The sequence below is a fragment of the Gavialis gangeticus genome, unplaced genomic scaffold, assembly GCF_001723915.1.
Source record: "Gavialis gangeticus isolate Ggan-Ray unplaced genomic scaffold, GavGan_comp1, whole genome shotgun sequence".
NCBI lineage: Eukaryota > Metazoa > Chordata > Crocodylia > Gavialidae > Gavialis > Gavialis gangeticus.
Genome location: NW_017728995.1, coordinates 15,515,018 through 15,525,264, shown reverse-complemented (window position 1 = coordinate 15,525,264; position 10,247 = coordinate 15,515,018).

Here is a 10,247-nt window from a genome sequence, read left to right as displayed (position 1 = left end):
ACTGATTTTCCAGATTTATGGCGGATGGTGAAGGTTATCAGCTCATGGTCACTGTCACCCAGCTTCCCATCGATCACTAGGTCACTAATTAGGTCATCCCCAGTAGCCAGTACCAGGTCGAGCAGCACTTTACCTCTGATTGGCCTGTAGACTTCTTGAGTCAGATAGAGGTCATCCATGCATGATAGGAAGCTTTGCAGCCACTCAGATTTTGCTGAATGATCCTCCCATGAGATGTCTGGGTAGTTGAAGTCACCCATGACAACCATGGTCCTGGAGCATGCGGCCTCAGCCAGTTCCCGGGCGAACTCCTGGTCATGCTGTTGACTTTGGGAGGGAGGTCTATAGTAGACTCCCACCATTGTGTCCCCTGTGCCATGTTCCCCATGGATTTTAACCCAGAGGATCTCAAGTCATCCACCCTGGTCGCCAATATCAGCTTGCAGGGACGCGTAGCTTTCCTTAACATAGAGAGCTGATAATGTTGGCTGGTCAAATTCCAGTAAGTCTCTGAGTGATCCTTTGATCTTAATGGGCTCTACACATGCAGGTAAAGGCATGATGGGACCTGATGAGCACTCCACACAATCGGTCCTCCTGCCATGCCACATGTGCATGACAGGTAGCATGACTGTGGGATTGTGAATCAGATCCCATCATGCCTTATTGTTGGTTCAAGGAGAACCTGATCCCAGGCTCCCTCTACAGAGGAAAGAAGCAAGCTCCCATGGCTTGGAGCCCCCTCAGTTGACTCACTCACAGACATAGGGATGCCCCAGGGGTATCTGTGGCAGGCAGACTGCAGCTGAGGCAGTGTGCCCATTTTGGGGTTGCTCCAGGCACCCCTGTGGGTGTGAGCCCTGTCAGACAATTGGGCTCCCATCTGAGAGGCCTTGTGTTCCCATGGCTGGCAGCCAGCATCAGTTGGGAGTTTTCAGGCTCAGGTGTTCACATGGAGCTTCACTACCCCCCAGCTGGGATCTCCAATCAGGTACTGGTGCTGCTGGGAGTCTCATTGGCTGATGGGACTCCCAGCTGTGGCAGCACATGGTGCACCCATGCAGCTGGGGACCTTGTCAGCTGTCAGGGCTCCCAGCCATCACAGCATAGGTTACACGTGCAAATTAAAGCTAGATAGAAACCATCTCTAAAGTTATTACACATTTTCCAGCTCTAACATAATAGCTGGTTGGACCGTTTTAAGGTGTGATAGTTAATTAGCACACATAGTCTAAATTCATTGTGCAATTAACCAGGTAATTGCATCATAACATGTAGAAGGGGCCTAAAAGGAAGTTTGTGCAGATTATTCAGACCTCTTCTATTTACAAAATGGGGTTAACACAAACATATGAGTTCATGGTATCTGGCACTTCCAGTTCAAACCAGGATCTGAAGAAGAAGAGGTGCAGCAGCCCTGAACATGGAGGAAAAAATTTACTGGTATTAAAGATGTCAGCCCCCAGAGAAACTCAGCACAGTTTAGGTAAAAGCTGCAGCAGTAAACAAAGCAGTCCTGAAAGACTCTGATCATTTCTTTCTCCCAAGCCCTCAGGGGACAGTCTCACTTGTCTCAATTTTTCCTTATATCTATATGAAGCAAGACAAGCAGGTAAGAAAACATGCATGGAAATTCCAGCTGTATATGGATGCCATCTAGCTTGACATCTATTTTATGTCAATCAAAAATAGTAATATCTCCCAGTTTTCTCAATACCTGAACACAGAGTAGATAGTTGCAGCTGAACATAAGCAACACTGGGATGCTGCTGCTTGTGAGAAGTAAATGACTTGAAGAATCCTTCCTTTGTAGAGTATTTGTTCTGATGCACATTACTGTGAATATCTGCCTTGAGATTATGCCAGTCTGTAGTCCTGAGGTGATTTAAAAGTCTACAGTCTGTCTGGATGTTTAAATAGCTGAAGCTGAAGAAAAAAGGGAAACATTTTCACCCTCCCCTCTACCTCAAACCCTCCTCCCCACAAAAAACAAACCATCAAACTCAAATACTTCTACCTCTTGTCTGGCTGGAAGGTTGTATCCTATCTTACTGACTACCATCCTGACCTTGTTAATCTTCACAACTGACTATTACCTTTTACTGAATCTAGGAATGAAACTACATACCCAGAATATGCAAAACCCCACCTACTTAACAGTATGGATCATCACAAGTACATTTTGCTGCTCTGCTCTTTGCCCTTTCTTTTCACTGAAGAGACCTCAGTTAAGGCAAGGGCGGGCAATTATTTGGGCTGGAGGGCCACTTATAGACTTTTGGTGAGCTCTTGCATGCCAGAGAGGGGAGGGTGGGGTAATGGTTGGGGTGGGGGGCAATGGTTGGGGGGGCAATTGATCCTATCCAGCCCCTGGCCCATGCACCCTCATCTACTGCGAGAAGCAGTAGAGGGAGCAGGAGGGTGCGGTCTCAATGGAGAGCAGTTGGGACCCCCAGAGGTAGGGCATACTCAGCCAGGACAATGGGATGGGGCTATTGGCAGGTTGGGAGCAGAATCTGGGAGAGGGACAGGCAGGCAGGGCCAGGATTGTGTGGTACTGACAGCACAGGGCCAGGGCCCAGAGCAGAGCCATGATTCCCTCCCTGCATGTCTCTGTGACAGGCACCAGTTCTGTGAGAACAGGCATACATGGAGTGTGGAGGGACATGGTTCTGCCCTGGGGCACTGGTCCCACACGGTCACCATCCTGTCATCCCAGCCCCAGCCTCAGCCCCTCCTGCCCATGTCACTCCTGGATGCTGCTCCCTGCATGCCTACAGCCCCATCCCATCCACCCAGTTGAGTGTGCCCTGCCTGTGGGGGTCCTGGATGGTCTCCATGGAGACTCCAGCTGCCCACTCCATCCAATGCCCCAGCATTGGGTGCAGGGAGGACTGTCAGTGGCAGCCAGGCAGAGTGAAGGACTGTAGGGGCTGCTGGGAAGCCAAGTCAGGTCACCACACTATCCCCACCCCAAATGCATACCTGGAAGCAGTAGAAGAGGCTGCACATGTTAAGTACCAGGCTGTCCCCCATGCCTGGGCTGGGTGGAGCTGAGGGACCCACTGTGGGCTAGAGAGTATCTATCCCTTGGCAGGCTGTATTTTGCCTACCCTGAATTAAGGGCATCTCTACTGACATTCAAAGTCCTGCAAAGATTTGGGCCTGATCTTTCCCTCTCTGACTATTACCTTTAATGACTTTCTACTTTTTACTAGGGCCATACACCCGTTAACCTAAAAGGGCGGTGTGGGAACCTAGGAGAAGGCAGAACTTTCGTAAGACATAGTTCTAGATTGCAGAACTCTCTTTGACAAGAACTAAGAATGGTCATAGGCCTCTTCGTGTGTCCAGCCCTCATCTTCCTTATTTAGTTTTCTTTCTGTGAGAGATACATGCACAGAATCATAGAAATATAGCTGAAAGGGATCTTAAGAGGTCATGTGGTCCATTCCCCTGCTCAAGCCAGGATCATTCCATCCCAGACAAACATCTGGCTTCCCCTAGATTCCCAGCATTGTAGCACAAACATCTACAGTTAATGCTTCTAATAACAGATATTCTCTTAATCTTTGTATATCCTTCAGGTTTTTGGATCTATAACCTCAACCTCTCTAGGTAATCTATTCCAGGGCTTTAAGCACTCTCATCGTTTCAAGTTCTTGCTAACACAAATTTCCTTTGTTGCAATTTAAGCTTATCACTTTCATTTATATTTTAAAAATTCTTAGACTACTCTTTTGTGATATTGAGGAGGGCTATGGCTACCTACATGGCTGGATAGAAAGATACACAACAGTGTATTCCACTTGGATGTCACAATCAAACAGAAATCAAGTAGTTAATCTTAAATATTTCTGAAATCATTTTAGTATAATTATATTTTTACTATCTTTGAAAGAAGTCAGCAAAGACTATTGTTTAAAGTCTTCAGGTTTTTTATTTTCTTAGGGCATTGTTATTAAAGCTGTCTTAGACTGTAGATAATTCTTTAAGTTTGTGTGGGGGGCGTGGAGAGGGAGGGGGAGGGGGAAGTTCCCTTAAGACATCAGTGTTCTTAAATCTTTCATTTCATCACTATAAGAGAGTGGTCTGGATCTTTAAGGGGAGCAGACAGCCTTGGAGTAGGAGCCCAGCTGTGGTTGATTAGGTGGCAAATAAAAGACCAAGGGAAGAAAGAGCAAGAAGAAGTTTGGGGAAGGTGTGGTTTCTGGGAGGGGAGCAGAATGAATCCTAGTAGAGCAAGCTCTAGAAAGGGGTAGAGTTGAAGGGTCCCCTCCTAGTGCCTGGAGAAAAACTGCAGGTTTGCTTTATGCATATATTTGTTTGCTGGCTGTTTGCTGGGATTGTGTTATGTTATGAGGACTGGCTAAGGGGCTTTTAAGGGAGCAAAGCCAAGACAGCTGGGCTGCAGACTCCCAGGTTCACTTAAGCATGCTCCTAGCTCCTTTAGATGGTCTGAAGGATTCCTATGAGGATAGAGCCTGACTGCATAGCAACAGGCACACCAACGTGCTTACAATAACACTAAAATGTTTCAGACCATTTTAAGTCTTATTTCTAAATGGATATGATTAAGTCCTAGTAACTGCTGAGAAGAAAAAATAAATTTTTTCTTCCACCTAGTGAAGAGAAAACCCATCTTAAATCTGAGTGGCTAAAGACAAGTTGTTTTCTTCTCATTTTTTTTATTTTTTAATCCTTTCAATGTGAAAAAATTAAACACTATCTTAGCAGCTGTATTCACAGGAACCACTCAAGAATAATCCCTTCCATTTGTTGTTGCAAAGCGTTTTAAGATGGATATACCACAGACTAGAGTGCTGAGTGAGACTTGGTAATGAAACCTGAAATTCACCTGGTTTTGCAATAAACACAAAATTTGGCTTGGGTTTGTGATCCTTTTGACTATTTTGAGTGAAGCAGAGACAATAACAGCACTAACATTTTATCTTTGGTAGGATTTGCAAGCACTAATTATATCGTTCCTCAAAGGAATGATCCTTCGAGTGCAGAAACAGTCTATTCCTGTACAGGCAGTCCTCGACTTACAACATTTCAAGTTGCAACATTTTGCACCTACAAGGTTTATAAATTGACACCCTGTGTCAACTTTCTGATGTCAGTTTTGACTTTACAACGCTTGATCCAATACGATGCCACACCAGTGAACACGTTCACTGCATCGCCCATCTCCCTGGAGAACATCTGTGCAAATTTCCTTGGTCACTTTCTTTAAGAAAGTAGACAAGACTCCAGAAAAACCTGCAGCCAAGAATCTAGCCAACAACCCTTCAAAAAGTCCAGCCAAGGGCCCTTCAAAAAGTCCAGCAAAGTCACCTCAAAGAAGTCCTTCCAAATCAATATGATTGCTATTTACAATAGAAATACATTAATGTAGCTATGTTACTCATCTATAATTGATTGAGTATAAAATTCTGGGTTATTTTTGGTGAAAATAGGGTACTGGGCCTTGGTTCAGGAACAAATCCCTCATTTATAACACTGTTTCCTATGGGAAAATCAGTTCTGAGTTGCAATGTTTTGACTAAACATGCGGTTTTCAGGAATCAATTGTGTTGTAAGTCTGAGGACTACCTGTATGCAGGAAAGGGAGTAAAGGGGCCAAGAAGCCCTCTTGGCTTACCAGAGGAGTCAAAGAGTGCTTAAAAAATAAAAAGGAGGCTTATGGATAATGGAAACAAGGGAAAGTCACTAAAGAGGAATGCACAAGTATAGCCCGTGTTTGTAGGGAGAGGATAAGGAAGGCAAGGGTGATGACCAAGATCAGGTTGGTGACCAAAATCAAAGACAATAAGAAGTCCTTCTTTAGATGTATAGGGAATAGGAGGAAGACCAAGGGGAATGTGGGACCCTTGCAGAATGGGACAGGATAGCTGATAACAGACAGGAAAAAGCTGAACTCTTTAATGAATACTTTGTGTTCGTGTTCCTACATGCAAATGGTGGTCACCTGTGTGCTCAGATACTAGAAGGAGGTGGGGTGGGAGGCGATTGCCAACCAAGGGTCAGTGTTCAACTGGTGAGGGAGCACTTAGAGTGGCTGAATGTCTTCGAGTCATCAGGACTGAATGGACTACGCCCGAGAGTGGTGAGGGAATTGGCTGGATTCATTGTGGGACGGTTGGCGCAGGTGTTTGAAGACTTGTGGTGCTTGGCAAAGGTCCCAGAAGACTGAAAAAGGGCCAATGTGGTGCCAATCTTTCAGAAGGGGAGAAGAGAGGATCTGGGAAATTATAGGCATCTCAGTTTGACCTTGATATCGGGTAATATTTTGGAAAAAAATTATCAAGAAGTCCATTTGTGAGAGACTGGCAAAAGGCATGATGCTGAAAGATAGCCAACATGGTTTCATTGTGGGCAGGTCATTTCTGACCAACTTCATTTCCTTCTATGATCAAGTAATGAACCACTTAGATATGGGAAATGTGGTTAATGTTATATACTTGGATTTTAAAAAGGCCTTTGATATGGTCTCCCATGACACTCTTATAAAAAAAAAAAAAACTGGGGGATTGTGAGCTGGCAGAGTCCACAGCCAAGTGGGTTGGGAACTGGCTAAAGGGTCAAACCCAGAGAATGTTAGCGGATGGGTCTGTATCATCTTGGTGTGAGTTGGCCAGTGGTGTCCCACAGGATTCACTTCTTGGCCCTGTGCTGTTCAACATCTTTATCAATAGTTTAGATGAGGATGTGGAAAGCATGCTGGCCAAGTTTGCAGACAATATTAAGTTATGGGGAAAAGCAGTCATGCTAGAGGATAGGATGAGGATCTAAGTGGACCTGGAGAAGCTGGAAAGGTGGGCAGAGTGGAACCAGATGCAGTTCAATAAGGATAAACACATAGTGCTTCCTCTGGGGAGAAGTAATCAGCAACATGAATATAGGTTAGGAGGAGATGTCCTGGCCAGCACAATGGCTGAAAGGGACCTTGGGGTTATGGTTCACAGGCTGAATAGGAGCTGTCAGTGCAACACTGTAGTCAACAGAGCTAAGAGCACTGGGATGCATTAGCAAGTGAGCAGGGCATTGCAAGCAGGGCTTAGGAAGTGAATACTTCCTCTCTAGTAGACCTCAGCTGGAGTATTGTGTCCAGTTCTGGGCACTGTACTTCAAAAAAGATGTGAAGAACCTTGAAAGAGTCCAGAGAAGGGCCACAAGAATGATTAAGGGCCTGGAGGACAAACCTTATGAGGAAAGACTAAGGTATCTGGGGCTGTTCAGTGTGGGGAAGAGAAAACTGAGGGGGGACTTGGTGGTTGTCTGTAAGTATGTAAGGGGTGAATATTGGGAGCTGGGGGAACAGCTGTTCAGTAGGGAACCCCAGGAGAGGACAAGGAGCAATGGCCCTAAACTGTTAGAGGATGGTCTCAGGTTGGATGTAAGGAAGAACTTCTTTATGGTAAGGGAGATCAGAATCTGGAATAGACTTCCCATGGAGGTGTTATGGTCCCCAACCTTGGAAGTCTTCAAGAGGAGACTGGACAGACACCTTGCTGGGATCATTTGATCTCAGCAGTATTCCTGGCCAGAGTAGCGGGGTTGGACTCAATCATCTTTCAAGGTCCCTTCCAGCCTTTAATTTCTATGATTTTATGATTCTAGTCCTTGCAAAACGCATGCAAGTTGTACCCTTGCAGGTAGAGAAATTGAGTCATGGATAATAAGAACTCGTACTGGATTGGGGGTGAAAGCATGCGTATTTATACTGAATTCCATGCATCTGCTCAGTGAAGAGGAAGACCTGAAGTTTTTAATTAAATGAATACCCACTGACTAAGCAAGGATTCCCAATGGGAAGTTCCCCAGTTAATATAGACTGTAAAAACAAATGAGCAACATGATTTAGCTTAAGGAGTTTAGGGACCCAACTACAAAATGGGGGGTCTGAATATTTGATAAACTTTTTTCTAACTGAAAATTGGGGATTTTTTTTAAATCAGAGAAAACCAGAATCCCTGTTGAGAACCTGAATTCTCTCAGTAACCAGGATGTTTTTATCATAGGTGTGGCTGAGACACTTTGCAGGTTTGTGTTTCCTCCTAGCTAATCAGTAGGACTGTGCAAAACAGCACCATTTCATTTTGACTTCCATTGCAATGTCTTGATGGGACAGTGTTTAATTTTGAGTTTCATTTAGTTTTGGAGCACTGTTCCGTTTCATTTTGTCGAAACTGTTTCGCCGTTTCACCCATAGGCTATAATGGGGAATCACAAAACTGCCTATAACATTGTCATTTCTTGCCTGATTTGAATGAAAACAGCAGAAACACTTGCCCCTGCTGAGACCACAAAGCCAGTCAAGTTTCAAGGAGATAGGTTCAGGGGTTTCTGGAAAACTGCACCTCAAATTCTTGAAAGCAAAACTCATGTCACGTGTGTGTGTGTTAAGGCGCAGTGGGGTGAAAACAGCAGGCGTGGTATCCCCTTCAAAGGCCATGAAGCCTGTTAGGTTTCAAGGAGATAGTGCAGGGGTTTCTGAAAAACTGCACCTCAAGCTGCTGACAAGCAAAACCTGTGACGTGTGATTTGTGTGTGTGTTAAGGCATGCCTTCACTGGTGCTGGGGCCGCTACACTACATGGTAGTGTACCCCAGTGAGGTCTCCTCCTCCCCTACAGCCTCAGTTCTGTCCACCACTTTAAATGACAACAGGTAATAACTTAGTAAGCAGCATCATCAGGCAGCCAAACTGTCACAGAGCCTTTCTTTCCTTTCCTGCAGGAGCTTCTTCTCCAGCAGCTGCCAGAGAACTCTCCTTGCAGCCCCAGCCTTGGGGCTTAGATGTGCCCAGGGCCCTGCCTTCTTCCAGTCAGCTGACTGGGGACTGGAGCTAGGGGCGTTGGTCTAAGGACAGAGCACTGGCAGACAAGGTTCTTTGGGTCAATCTGGTATCTTTGAGTAGACCAACTGAATTGCTGGAGAAATATATCTTAGCAAGATTTTAGTTTGAAAAACCCTTTGTCAGGCTGAGGAAGCACCTGCAGTTTGTGTGTGTGCTGTTCCTGGATGCAATGAATAGTAAAGAAGCCAGAGGCTGGCATGCAATGCAGGCAAGAAAGCCAGTCAGTGAAAATGGAAATGGAGGTGTCAGGGGATGAGGGACGGGTTGGGGTGGGGGGAGAGGGGGGAAGGAGGATGTAGCAGCACAGGTAAAAGTGCAGAGGTACCTGGGGAATCAGATGTCCGGCAGGTTGTAGTGTGTCCGAATTCCAATGTCTGTATTGAGTCCACGAGTTTCTGTACTTAGGAGGTTGATGAAGTGCAGTTCATAGGCTCATCTGTGAAATTCAAACAAGCACTGAACCTCGCTAACCTCATCACCCTAAGTCAACTTCCTACATCCCAAAACTACCGAATGGATCCAGGCCATGCCATGACAAGACATGCAAAACCTGCCAACGGTATCTCCAGTATGGAGATATCTTCACAATATAATACATATCTCCATCAGGGCAGCAAGTGCCTGGATGGAAAATATATAGGAGACACCAAGCAACAACTGTACACCAGCATGAGCGCACACCAAAAATCTATCAAAGACAAGAACAGAACACCACCTGTCTCCAGTCTCTCAGGCCTGATCCTCAATGGGAATTTACAAAAAAATTAAAAAGGAAAAAAGGAAATCGGTGCAGATGGAGTGAGGAGGGTGGCAGTCACGCTATCTGTACCTGGGACTTGGGGAACCCCAGCAGTGGGAGGTTCACTGTCAGGAACATCAGCTGCTCCACCAGACTAGGATCCAAACAGGTTCAGTGAGGTGTCACTACATCCCCAGCAATGCTGAACACCCTCTCACTTGGAACACTGGTTGGTGGACAGGACAGGTGTTCCTGGGCAACCATGGCCAGATCCGGCCACACCTGGCTGCGGCTTGCTCAGTAAGGCCAAGGGCTTGCACAGCAGTGGCTCCATGTCCTCGGCAAGATAGCCAGCAACCAAGGCCTGAGCGCTACCTGCCTGATGGTAGAGTCTGGTGCCTCTGGACCCCACCATAGAAGCCATGCCCTTGGCCCGCATTGGCAGTGCCTGTGGTGGAGGAGGAGACCGGCTGGTGGATGGTGTTCTGGCATGAAAAACATTTCAACTGTCCTCGTTTCATTTCGAGGCTGTTTCAAAGCCCTTCATTTCATTTCAATTTTGCTGTTTTGAGCTTGAAACAAGTCAAAACCTGCAGCATCCTTATAGGCTCGGCAGTGCTATGCTGGCTACCACTATGGAAGA